Source organism: Euprymna scolopes, unplaced genomic scaffold (genome assembly GCF_053919585.1).
Source record: "Euprymna scolopes isolate OS-2025 unplaced genomic scaffold, ASM5391958v1 sca738, whole genome shotgun sequence".
In the NCBI taxonomy this organism is placed as follows: domain Eukaryota; kingdom Metazoa; phylum Mollusca; class Cephalopoda; order Sepiida; family Sepiolidae; genus Euprymna; species Euprymna scolopes.
The window spans coordinates 5,001-17,500 of record NW_027633811.1 but is presented as its reverse complement, the minus strand read 5'-3'; the positions used below and the strand labels follow the sequence as shown (position 1 = coordinate 17,500).

At 60.9% G+C, this 12,500-nt stretch overlaps 2 non-coding genes and 1 pseudogene across 2 annotated transcripts in view; all 3 read left to right on the top strand.

Moving 5' to 3' along the window:
* Positions 1–7,410: 7,410 nt before the first annotated feature.
* On the top strand, positions 7,411–9,782 carry LOC145276145 (small subunit ribosomal RNA; annotated as a pseudogene).
* A 395-nt stretch (positions 9,783–10,177) lies between these two features.
* On the top strand, positions 10,178–10,335 carry LOC145276141 (5.8S ribosomal RNA). Its single transcript, XR_013867854.1, has one exon. It is a non-coding gene; the product is annotated as a 5.8S ribosomal RNA (ribosomal RNA).
* Positions 10,336–10,930: 595 nt separating this feature from the next.
* Positions 10,931–12,500, top strand: part of LOC145276143 (large subunit ribosomal RNA) — a 5,723-nt gene continuing 4,153 nt past the window's right edge. The window contains exon 1 of the ribosomal RNA XR_013867856.1: positions 10,931–12,500. This exon is cut by the window's right edge and continues 4,153 nt beyond it. This is a non-coding gene — a ribosomal RNA (large subunit ribosomal RNA).

Genomic DNA, 12,500 nt, shown 5'->3' with positions numbered 1-12,500 from the left:
TCGCCGACCAGAAATGTCGCTTCGTATAATCGACGTTTTTTTTGACCACCATTTTCAGGTGTCGGAGGTGGGTCTGGACGAATACCAACACCATTTCTGGGGTTTCACAACCGCCCCGGCTTCTCCGACATATGTTGGAAAGGAGTAGCGATCGAGCGACGGGGGCTGTCGGTAGGCGGCCGCGGGTTGCATGTGTGCCCGGGACAGCACCCCCATCCAACTAAGGGGTGTCCCCCGGGGGCCAGGGGGACCTCGTCCAGGTCGGCCGGGCGCTTCCAGACGCCTACCGACACCGGTCAGGTCGGCGAGGCTCCCGGCGGCCCCGAGCGGGACCACAGGTTGCGGAAGGCGTCCAAGTGAGCGGCGGCGAGAGGCGGAGGCCCCCGGGGTCGACTCCGCGGCCCCCGGGTCGGTGTGCGGGCCTCCAGAGCTCGATAAAGTAGTGGTGTCGCTAGCGGTCGAGAAGGCACTTTTCGACGCCTACTGCCACCCCCACATGGCGGTAGGCGCAAAACTGGAAAATCGCCGACCAGAAATGTCGCTTCGTATAATCGACGTTTTTTTTTGACCACCATTTTCAGGTGTCGGAGGTGGGTCTGGACGAATACCAACACCATTTCTGGGGTTTCACAACCGCCCGGCTTCTCCGACATATGTTGGAAAGGAGTAGCGATCGAGCGACGGGGGCTGTCGGTAGGCGGCCGCGGGTTGCATGTGTGCCCGGGACAGCACCCCCATCCAACTAAGGGGTGTCCCCCGGGGGCCAGGGGGACCTCGTCCAGGTCGGCCGGGCGCTTCCAGACGCCTACCGACACCGGTCAGGTCGGCGAGGCTCCCGGCGGCCCCGAGCGGGACCACAGGTTGCGGAAGGCGTCCAAGTGAGCGGCGGCGAGAGGCGGAGGCCCCCGGGGTCGACTCCGCGGCCCCCGGGTCGGTGTGCGGGCCTCCAGAGCTCGATAAAGTAGTGGTGTCGCTAGCGGTCGAGAAGGCACTTTTCGACGCCTACTGCCACCCCCACATGGCGGTAGGCGCAAAACTGGAAAATCGCCGACCAGAAATGTCGCTTCGTATAATCGACGTTTTTTTTGACCACCATTTTCAGGTGTCGGAGGTGGGTCTGGACGAATACCAACACCATTTCTGGGGTTTCACAACCGCCCGGCTTCTCCGACATATGTTGGAAAGGAGTAGCGATCGAGCGACGGGGGCTGTCGGTAGGCGGCCGCGGGTTGCATGTGTGCCCGGGACAGCACCCCCATCCAACTAAGGGGTGTCCCCCGGGGGCCAGGGGGACCTCGTCCAGGTCGGCCGGGCGCTTCCAGACGCCTACCGACACCGGTCAGGTCGGCGAGGCTCCCGGCGGCCCCGAGCGGGACCACAGGTTGCGGAAGGCGTCCAAGTGAGCGGCGGCGAGAGGCGGAGGCCCCCGGGGTCGACTCCGCGGCCCCCGGGTCGGTGTGCGGGCCTCCAGAGCTCGATAAAGTAGTGGTGTCGCTAGCGGTCGAGAAGGCACTTTTCGACGCCTACTGCCACCCCCACATGGCGGTAGGCGCAAAACTGGAAAATCGCCGACCAGAAATGTCGCTTCGTATAATCGACGTTTTTTTTGACCACCATTTTCAGGTGTCGGAGGTGGGTCTGGACGAATACCAACACCATTTCTGGGGTTTCACAACCGCCCGGCTTCTCCGACATATGTTGGAAAGGAGTAGCGATCGAGCGACGGGGGCTGTCGGTAGGCGGCCGCGGGTTGCATGTGTGCCCGGGACAGCACCCCCATCCAACTAAGGGGTGTCCCCCGGGGGCCAGGGGGACCTCGTCCAGGTCGGCCGGGCGCTTCCAGACGCCTACCGACACCGGTCAGGTCGGCGAGGCTCCCGGCGGCCCCGAGCGGGACCACAGGTTGCGGAAGGCGTCCAAGTGAGCGGCGGCGAGAGGCGGAGGCCCCCGGGGTCGACTCCGCGGCCCCCGGGTCGGTGTGCGGGCCTCCAGAGCTCGATAAAGTAGTGGTGTCGCTAGCGGTCGAGAAGGCACTTTTCGACGCCTACTGCCACCCCACATGGCGGTAGGCGCAAAACTGGAAAATCGCCGACCAGAAATGTCGCTTCGTATAATCGACGTTTTTTTTTGACCACCATTTTCAGGTGTCGGAGGTGGGTCTGGACGAATACCAACACCATTTCTGGGGTTTCACAACCGCCCGGCTTCTCCGACATATGTTGGAAAGGAGTAGCGATCGAGCGACGGGGGCTGTCGGTAGGCGGCCGCGGGTTGCATGTGTGCCCGGACAGCACCCCCATCCAACTAAGGGGTGTCCCCCGGGGGCCAGGGGGACCTCGTCCAGGTCGGCCGGGCGCTTCCAGACGCCTACCGACACCGGTCAGGTCGGCGAGGCTCCCGGCGGCCCCGAGCGGGACCACAGGTTGCGGAAGGCGTCCAAGTGAGCGGCGGCGAGAGGCGGAGGCCCCCGGGGTCGACTCCGCGGCCCCCGGGTCGGTGTGCGGGCTCCAGAGCTCGATAAAGTAGTGGTGTCGCTAGCGGTCGAGAAGGCACTTTTCGACGCCTACTGCCACCCCCACATGGCGGTAGGCGCAAAACTGGAAAATCGCCGACCAGAAATGTCGCTTCGTATAATCGACGTTTTTTTTGACCACCATTTTCAGGTGTCGGAGGTGGGTCTGGACGAATACCAACACCATTTTCTGGGTTTCACAACCGCCCGGCTTCTCCGACATATGTTGGAAAGGAGTAGCGATCGAGCGACGGGGGCTGTCGGTAGGCGGCCGCGGGTTGCATGTGTGCCCGGGACAGCCCCCATCCAACTAAGGGGTGTCCCCCGGGGGCCAGGGGGACCTCGTCCAGGTCGGCCGGGCGCTTCCAGACGCCTACCGACACCGGTCAGGTCGGCGAGGCTCCCGGCGGCCCCGAGCGGGACCACAGGTTGCGGAAGGCGTCCAAGTGAGCGGCGGCGAGAGGCGGAGGCCCCCGGGGTCGACTCCGCGGCCCCCGGGTCGGTGTGCGGGCCTCCAGAGCTCGATAAAGTAGTGGTGTCGCTAGCGGTCGAGAAGGCACTTTTCGACGCCTACTGCCACCCCCACATGGCGGTAGGCGCAAAACTGGAAAATCGCCGACCAGAAATGTCGCTTCGTATAATCGACGTTTTTTTTGACCACCATTTTCAGGTGTCGGAGGTGGGTCTGGACGAATACCAACACCATTTCTGGGGTGTTTCACAACCGCCCGGCTTCTCCGACATATGTTGGAAAGGAGTAGCGATCGAGCGACGGGGGCTGTCGGTAGGCGGCCGCGGGTTGCATGTGTGCCCGGGACAGCACCCCCATCCAACTAAGGGGTGTCCCCCGGGGGCCAGGGGGACCTCGTCCAGGTCGGCCGGGCGCTTCCAGACGCCTACCGACACCGGTCAGGTCGGCGAGGCTCCCGGCGGCCCCGAGCGGGACCACAGGTTGCGGAAGGCGTCCAAGTGAGCGGCGGCGAGAGGCGGAGGCCCCCGGGGTCGACTCCGCGGCCCCCGGGTCGGTGTGCGGGCCTCCAGAGCTCGATAAAGTAGTGGTGTCGCTAGCGGTCGAGAAGGCACTTTTCGACGCCTACTGCCACCCCCACATGGCGGTAGGCGCAAAACTGGAAAATCGCCGACCAGAAATGTCGCTTCGTATAATCGACGTTTTTTTTGACCACCATTTTCAGGTGTCGGAGGTGGGTCTGGACGAATACCAACACCATTTCTGGGGTTTCACAACCGCCCGGCTTCTCCGACATATGTTGGAAAGGAGTAGCGATCGAGCGACGGGGGCTGTCGGTAGGCGGCCGCGGGTTGCATGTGTGCCCGGGACAGCACCCCCATCCAACTAAGGGGTGTCCCCCGGGGGCCAGGGGGACCTCGTCCAGGTCGGCCGGGCGCTTCCAGACGCCTACCGACACCGGTCAGGTCGGCGAGGCTCCCGGCGGCCCCGAGCGGGACCACAGGTTGCGGAAGGCGTCCAAGTGAGCGGCGGCGAGAGGCGGAGGCCCCCGGGGTCGACTCCGCGGCCCCCGGGTCGGTGTGCGGGCCTCCAGAGCTCGATAAAGTAGTGGTGTCGCTAGCGGTCGAGAAGGCACTTTTCGACGCCTACTGCCACCCCCACATGGCGGTAGGCGCAAAACTGGAAAATCGCCGACCAGAAATGTCGCTTCGTATAATCGACGTTTTTTTTGACCACCATTTTCAGGTGTCGGAGGTGGGTCTGGACGAATACCAACACCATTTCTGGGGTTTCACAACCGCCCGGCTTCTCCGACATATGTTGGAAAGGAGTAGCGATCGAGCGACGGGGGCTGTCGGTAGGCGGCCGCGGGTTGCATGTGTGCCCGGGACAGCACCCCCATCCAACTAAGGGGTGTCCCCCGGGGGCCAGGGGGACCTCGTCCAGGTCGGCCGGGCGCTTCCAGACGCCTACCGACACCGGTCAGGTCGGCGAGGCTCCCGGCGGCCCCGAGCGGGACCACAGGTTGCGGAAGGCGTCCAAGTGAGCGGCGGCGAGAGGCGGAGGCCCCCGGGGTCGACTCCGCGGCCCCCGGGTCGGTGTGCGGGCCTCCAGAGCTCGATAAAGTAGTGGTGTCGCTAGCGGTCGAGAAGGCACTTTTCGACGCCTACTGCCACCCCCACATGGCGGTAGGTGTAAAATCGGAATAGACCGGACCAGGAATGTCGAGGGGGAAAAAAATGACAAAGTCCTGGTGTGCCTAGCCTACGAGAAGGCACTTTGCGACGCCTACCGACATCCCCATGTGGCAGTAGGCGTAAAACTGGAAAATCGCCGACCAGAAATGTCGCTTCGTATAATCGACGTTTTTTTTGACCACCATTTTCAGGTGTCGGAGGTGGGTCTGGACAAATACCAACACCATTTCTGGGGTTTTCCAGTTTGAAAGTTTTATAAAACATGTTCGGTAGGAAGCACACTTTGGTGTGTCGGTTCGTCGGAGCAGCGACTCTTTGCCTCGTGGTGGTCCGGAACGTCTCTACGGGCTTGTCGCAAAGGCGTCAGAAAGTGGCATCTCCGCCGCCTAGGGCTGTCACCGTTATCGCTGTCGCCCCGCGCTCCAACTTGTTTTGATCCGCCGCCTTCGTTCCTGCCAACCGTGCGCCCGCTCATCGTCGTTAGGTTATAATACGTGGTACGTGTGTGTGCTTCTCCGTGGACCTAGGGCTGCTCGACGTGTCGAACGATATGTTGGAACAACTAACGGCTCCTTTTCCTGGTTCCATAGTCGTCGTGGTACCCGCGTCGTCAGCCATATCTATGTCCACCATGTTTAGCCGATACGTTTGCTGCAGCTTCTGCTTCCGCCTCAGCGTTCGCCGCTCTCAGCCGCCGCTGTTGTTGCTGCCGTTCTGCCATTCAACCACTACCTGCGAATCTTTCGATGATCGGCCGAACGACCCATCGCTGTGCGACCGATAAATCCTCCGGATTAGGGAGAAACGCCGCCGCTCTGCCGCCGTCGAACGGAAAAACGTACATTGTAACGAACGAACGAACGAACGAACGAATTAACGAACGAGCGAACAAACAAACAAAAATAGCCGCGGGGATGCACTATGTAGATCCTGATCCCCTTGTAACCATACGTACGTTGTTCGATGCTCTCCCGTCCTGGAAGTCGCCGCAGCAAACAGGAGGATGAGCAGCAGCAGGCGCCGCCGCCGTAACCGCCGCCTGCCTGCCGCCTCCTACTCCTGTCAGCGTCCGATCTCACAGCCGTGTGAACGTTCGCTGACACCCGATTTCTTTCCGTCTGGCAAAACCTTGGACGTCCCGCTCGCGGTACACGTGCTGCAGCGACTTCTCGTCCGACAACGCATAAGCGTCGACGTCTGCCGCCGCATCTTCTGATACGTGGACGGTGATAGCGCTAGTCCCTTCTTGCGCCACCTCCACCTTTGTTAGCGCCAAAGAAGATCGATCGAGCAGTCGTGGTCGCAGTCGATTAACCCGTTTTCACCGTCCGCAGTTCCCAAGCCGCCGATCAAGTCGTTGCTCTTCTTGTTCGTTCTTCCCATACCGTCGATTTGCACGGCTGCCGGATGAGCCATCCTCTGTCCGGCGAAGCGCTCACGTCAGTGATCGATACTTGCACCGACAGTCCTCCCGCTCGCGACTCGGTGCTCGAATCGGACTCGTTCGTTTTTATCTCGATGCGATTGTGAAAAGGGGGACCGGTCGTCAATGTCGTGTGTGTCGACGATGTTGTTCGCCCGGTCCGCCGCGTTGTTGTCGTTTTTTTTTTTTTTTTTTTCCCCTAACGTTCGCCGTCGCACGGACGAAAGGGTGAGAAAAAAAAAAAGCTCGAAAAAGCCGCCCAAAAAAATCGGACCGAGGAGCCGCTTGCGAGAACGCGCCATGTGCACGTTGTCTCTCCTCGGTTTTCCGAGCACGAACACGACGCCGGTCGGTCGGTCGGTCGACGAAGGCGACGACGAAGGTGACGGGAAAATTTACGCCGCCGCTGCCCTGGTCCAGCTCCTCCCCGATGACGGCTGTGATGTTGACGTTGACGTTGGCGACGACGACGACGACGACGGAGACGACGACGACGACGAGACGGCATCGATGGCGACCACGATGACGACGACCTCGACGAGTTCAGTCTGCACCTTGACCTCCGATGTCCGTGTGCACTGCCGTCGTGCTGTTTGTCGTTTGTCGTATGTATCGCTGTCAAGGGTGCCGTTGTCGTTGTTGTTGTCGACGTTGTTGCTTGCTCTCTCGTCTCGGTCGGTTGGTACGTTGATGACGACGACGACGACGAAGACGACGACGACGACGACGAGACGGCATCGATGGCGACCACGATGACGACGACCTCGACGATTCCAGTCTGCACCTTGACCTCCGATGTCCGTGTGCACTGCCGTCGTGCTGTTTGTCGTTTGTCGTATGTATCGCTGTCAAGGGTGCCGTTGTCGATGTTGTTGTTGTCGACGCTGTCGTCTGTTCTCTCTTCTCGGCCGGCTGTGACGTGGACGTTGACGACGACGACGACGAGACGGAATCGATGGCGACCACGATGACGACGACCTCGGCGAGTTCAGTCTGCACCTTGACCCTCGATGTCCGTGTGCACTGCCGTCGTGCTGCTTGTCGTTTGTCGTATGTATCGCTGTCAAGGGTGCCGTTGTCGTTGTTGTTGTCGACGTTGGTCGCTTTCGTTCTTTGAGTCTCGGTCTCGGTCCAAGTCAGGGGAGAAACAAAAAAGAGGCCATCAGCGCGGGCAGCGCGCTTCTACTGACGGCGAACCTCCTCGAAAAACAAATAAACACGTGCCCGTCGTTGTAGTTGTCTGTCTTATGTCGGTCGGTCGGTCGGTCGGTCTGTCGTTCTGTCGAAACAAAGTCCCAAATTCCAACGATACCTGGTTGATCCTGCCAGTAGTCATATGCTTGTCTCAAAGCTTAAGCCATGCAAGTGTAAGTTCACGCCACGCATTAGAACGGGCGAAACCGCGAATGGCTCAGGAACCGGACCTAATCCTCGGGACCGTATTCCTCCTCGGAGGCGATGGATAACTGTGGCAATTCTAGAGCTAATACATGTGACACAGGCCGCGATCGGTCGGCGCGCCGTCGTCGCCACGCCTCGCGCGCTGGCACCCGCGTCGGCCGTTCCGGGTCGCGGCGCTACATATTAGACTGAGACCGATGCGCGTCATTCCGTCCTCCCGTCGTCGGCGTTCCCGCTCGCGGGTCCGTTCGGTGGCGGGGCTCATAGGGCGGCGCGCTCCGCTTTGGTGACTCTGGATAACTCACTGGTCGATCGCACGAGCTTTCACGCCCGGCGACGGGTCTCTCGAGGGTCCGCCCTATCAACTGTCGACGGTCGGTTAAGTGCCTACCGTGGTTACTACGGGTAACGGGGAATCGGGGTTCGATTCCGGAGAGGGAGCATGCGAAACGGCTACCACATCCAAGGAAGGCAGCAGGCGCGCAAATTACCCACTCCCGGCACGGGGAGGTAGTGACGAAAAATAACGACGCGGGACTCTGTCGAGGCCCCGCGATCGGAATGAGTACACTTCAAATCCGTTAACGAGGACCAACCGGAGGGCAAGTCTGGTGCCAGCAGCCGCGGTAATTCCAGCTCCGGTAGCGTATATTAAAGTTGTTGCGGTTAAAAAGCTCGTAGTCCGAACTCGGGTTCGTGGTCGCGCAAGCGGCCCCGGGGCGGCGGCGCCATCGTCCGTCGTTGACTTTGGTCGTCCGTTCGCATTCCCGGCCCTTTCCGCCGGTGTCAACCGCTAGCATACCCGCCACGCGGTCCTGCCGGCGAGGTGGACGAGGAGGTCGTGATCGGGATCCGGGAAAAAAAAAAACAAGTGGTCGTCGGTTCGGTTCCGGGAGTAGTCTAACGGGGGGGTGCTACGTGTGTGTGTTTGGGTGTGTTCATTCGCATCCCCGCACTCTGACCCCCGCGCTTCTCTCCCTCTCCCTTTCCGCGCGTTCCTCTTTTTTTTTGAACCCCCCGGTCCGCTCCGAGTCCCTGCTTCGTGTCTTGTCTGCGCGCGTGTTGCGGTCGGCGGTTTCTCCTCCAAGGGTGCTCTTAACCGAGTGTCCGCGGCGGCCGGTACGTTCACTTTGAAAAAATTAGAGTGCTCAGAGCGGGCTGTTCAAGCTTGCATACGATAAGCATGGAATGATGGAAGAGGGCCTCGTCTACGTCTGTCGGTCTCCGTCTACGGCGAGGCAATGATCGAAGGGAGCGGTCGGGGCCACTCGTATTGCGACGTTAGAGGTGAAATTCTTGGATCGTCGCAAGACGAACTGCAGCGATGGCGTGTGGCAAGCACGTTTTCCTCGATCAAGAGCGAAAGTCGGAGGTTCGAAGACGATCAGATACCGTCGTAGTTCCGACCGTAAACGATGCCGACCGGCGATCCGCCGGCGTTCGCTTCCATGACCCGGCGGGTAGCCTGCGGGAAACCAGAGTTCGGTTCCGGGGGGAGTATGGTTGCAAAGCTGAAACTTAAAGGAATTGACGGAAGGGCACCACCAGGAGTGGAGCCTGCGGCTTAATTTGACTCAACACGGGAAAACTCACCCGGTCCGGACACCGGTAGGATTGACAGATCGATAGCTCTTTCTCGATTCGGTGGGTGGTGGTGCATGGCCGTTCTTAGTTGGTGGAGCGATCCGTCTGGTTGATTCCGATAACGAACGAGACTCCGGCCTGCTAACTAGTGCGCCGATGTCAGTGATTTTTACGGCGGGCTCGGCGTCCTCCGTGGCGCTCGGGTCCGGGTCGGTTTTCTCACGCACTTCTTAGAGGGACGGGTGGCAGAAAGCCACACGAGGCGGAGCGATAACAGGTCTGTGATGCCCTTAGATGTCCGGGGCCGCACGCGCGCTACACTGGAGGTATCAGCGGGGACTTCGCCCCGGCCCGAGAGGGTTGGGAAACCTCTGAACCACCTCCCGTGATAGGGATCGGGGCCTGTAACCAACCCCGTGAACGAGGAATTCCCGGTAGGCGCGGGTCAACAGCCCGCGTCGATCACGTCCCTGCCCTTTGTACACACCGCCCGTCGCTACTACCGATCGAACGGTCCGGTGAGGTCCTCGGATCTGGCCGACGACGCCGCCGGGCAGTGCGCGACGTGTCCGTCACGACACTCGTGCATCTACGCCTCGGCGTTCGATGCCTGGAGAAGACGACCGAACCCGATCGTTTAGAGGAAGTAAAAGTCGTAACAAGGTTTCCGTAGGTGAACCTGCGGAAGGATCATTACCGTTTTCCCGTTCGAGACTGGTTTGTTGTTTTCCGGCCTACCTCCTCTGTCTGTCGGCGTCAACGCCTCGAATGCGCGCAAACAAACCTATAAAAGGCGGAGCGAGAGATAGATTTGTGGTGACGCGGAGGTTTTTAAAGCCCCAGCTCTTCTTGCTTGCTTCCGCGTCTTACCACCTGTTTGTTTTTTCGCCCACCGCAAGTGATGGCCGCTTCTTCTTTGCCTTGTCGCCGCTTTATCGTTTTTTGTTTTTTTTGCAGCCGCTGTGCCACCGCCGCTAGCTAAAAACAAACTACTCGCGACATTGCAATGCCGTCACGCCTCCTCGCACAGACCTCCTCGCACACTACTAAATCTATATAAACAAAAACTAATATAAAAAACCCAAGTGCTGAACCCTGGACGGGGGATCACTCGGCTCGTCCGTCGATGAAGAGCGCGGCCAGCCGCGAGAACTGATGCGAATTGCAGGACTCAGTGAACATCGACACCTCGAACGCACATTGCGGCCCCGAGATCCCTTGTCTCGGGGCCACGTCCGGTCGAGAGGCGGAACGTTACATGTCTTTCTCCGTTAACGAAACGACATCTTGCCGTCCCCGTGCCCGCCCGGTCCTCGGCACGGTGGTAACCGGGACGTCGCAGGAGCGAGTGACGAGGGGGAAGAAAAATAAAAAAAGAATTGACTCCTTTCAATGTCTTTTTTTTTTTTAAAACCCTCTCCGGCCTCCTCCTTCGTCTCCCGCTGGCAGACCGCGGAGTCTTTTCCCTTTTCGACCGCGTGAAGAAACACTGTGGAGGAGGAGCAGGAGGAGTCTGTCCGAAAGCAGCCGAAGGGAGAACAAAACAAAAAAAAAAGCACCGACCTAACCGACTGCCGACGTAAGCGCCGCCTGCTCGTCTCGCTCTCTGCCTCATGAAGGTGTCTCTCAGCGACGCCTCGAGCAGCGCGACGAGCACGGCCGTCGCACCGTAAAAAGGTGGCCGCGTCGTAGGCAACGTCGGATGGGGAGGACCCACGCTTTTTTTTTAATTGTTGGCTTCTTCATTTTCGGTCGGACGGGCGCTATATCGGCCAGCCGTCGTCACACGGAGGGTACCGATCGAGATTCCTCTCCTCCAAACACCACACTCTACTAAAAACCGCCGCCCTCGGCTCGGACGAGACGACCCGCTGAACTTAAGCATATCGCTAAGCGGAGGAAAAGAAACCAACCGGGATTCCCTTAGTAACGGCGAGTGAACCGGGAGAAGCCCAACGCCGAATCCCGTCGCAAGTTAAAGGCTTCGGGACGTGTGGCGCATGGGTCGAAGGCAGCCGTTCGTTTTCGTCTCGCATAGTTCGGAGTTCCCTCGATCGGGGCCGCCCGCGGCGGGTGCCAGGCCCATTCGGTGCGGACGGCGAGCGACGGCCTTCGATCCGAGAGTCGGGTTGCTTGGGAACGCAGCCCAAATCGGGTGGTAAGCTCCATCCAAGGCTAAATACCGGGACGAGTCCGATAGTCGACAAGTACCGTGAGGGAAAGTTGAAAAGAACTTTGGAGAGAGAGTTCAAGAGAACGTGAAACCGCCCAGGGGTAAACGGGTGGGACCGCTCACCGCGATCGCGGGGGGACTCAGTCCGGTGCTGCCTAGGCTCGAGCCCAAACTCGATGTGTGTTCTTGAAAGAGAGGCCGTCGCGGCACAGGTCGTCGTTCGTCGTGTCCGCGGGGAACTCGTTCTCCGCGGGCCAGCTTTTGTGCCCGCGTCGCCGACGAAGGAGACGGGCCGCGTGGATAGCGGGAAGGGAAACGTGGTGACGACCGCGGCGTCGGTAGGTGGCTGCGTCGGTTGGCTGCGACGGAGGGGACTCGTCCTCTCGATCGCTGCTGCCGCCGGGCCCTAACCCGCCGCATCCGTCGCCGCCGCTTCTTCTTTCCTCCTGCTCCCTCCGCGCGCGACTCCGCTGCACCCGTCCCCTTCTCATCGCTCGGCGTAATCATGGCGCGGGCGCTTCGGCGCGACCTCCGCGCGGCCGGCACCGGACGCACTTCCCCTCCGGTCCGTCGTCGCGACCCGTTCCCGGCGTGCAGGTCGAACACGCGGGTTTTTTTCCGTAGGCGGCAGGCGTTTCATCACCCTGAAAACCCCCGTCTTCCCACCTTGTGAAGTCGGGGGCCACCGGCCGTCGGGCCCGCGAACGTAACTGCCCCTTTCTGCCGGGAACGGAGGAAATCTGACACGATCCGTTACACGTGGCGAGCCGGTCCGTTTTGATCCCGCCGGAAGTCGCGTGCGGGCGACGCACTCTGTGTGTCGCTCCTTAGGCGCCCCACCGTCTCGGGCGCGTGCGCGATGAGAGGCGGGATAGGACTGGCGCGGCCTCGCCGTCACGCACCTCGCCGACGTTTCGGGTTCTTGTCGGGGGCAACCCCGCCCGCGCCCGTTTCCGTTTCCGGAGAGGTCGCTCGGCGACGCTTTTTTACTCGAGCCGCCCGCCACCCCGGGTCAGCGACGTGCATCGGCAACCCACCCGACCCGTCTTGAAACACGGACCGAGGAGTCCTGGCCGTTCGCGAGTCGTAGGGGCCACCTCTGACTAACCCCGAAGGCGAAGCGAAAGCGAGAGAGCGTGTAGGAGGGCGTCGATCGGGAGAGGTGTCGTGGCAAAGTCGTCCGGGGGTCGTCGGGGGGTGTCGTCGGTCTCGTGCCGTCGTCTTCTCCTCGGCCTCACCCG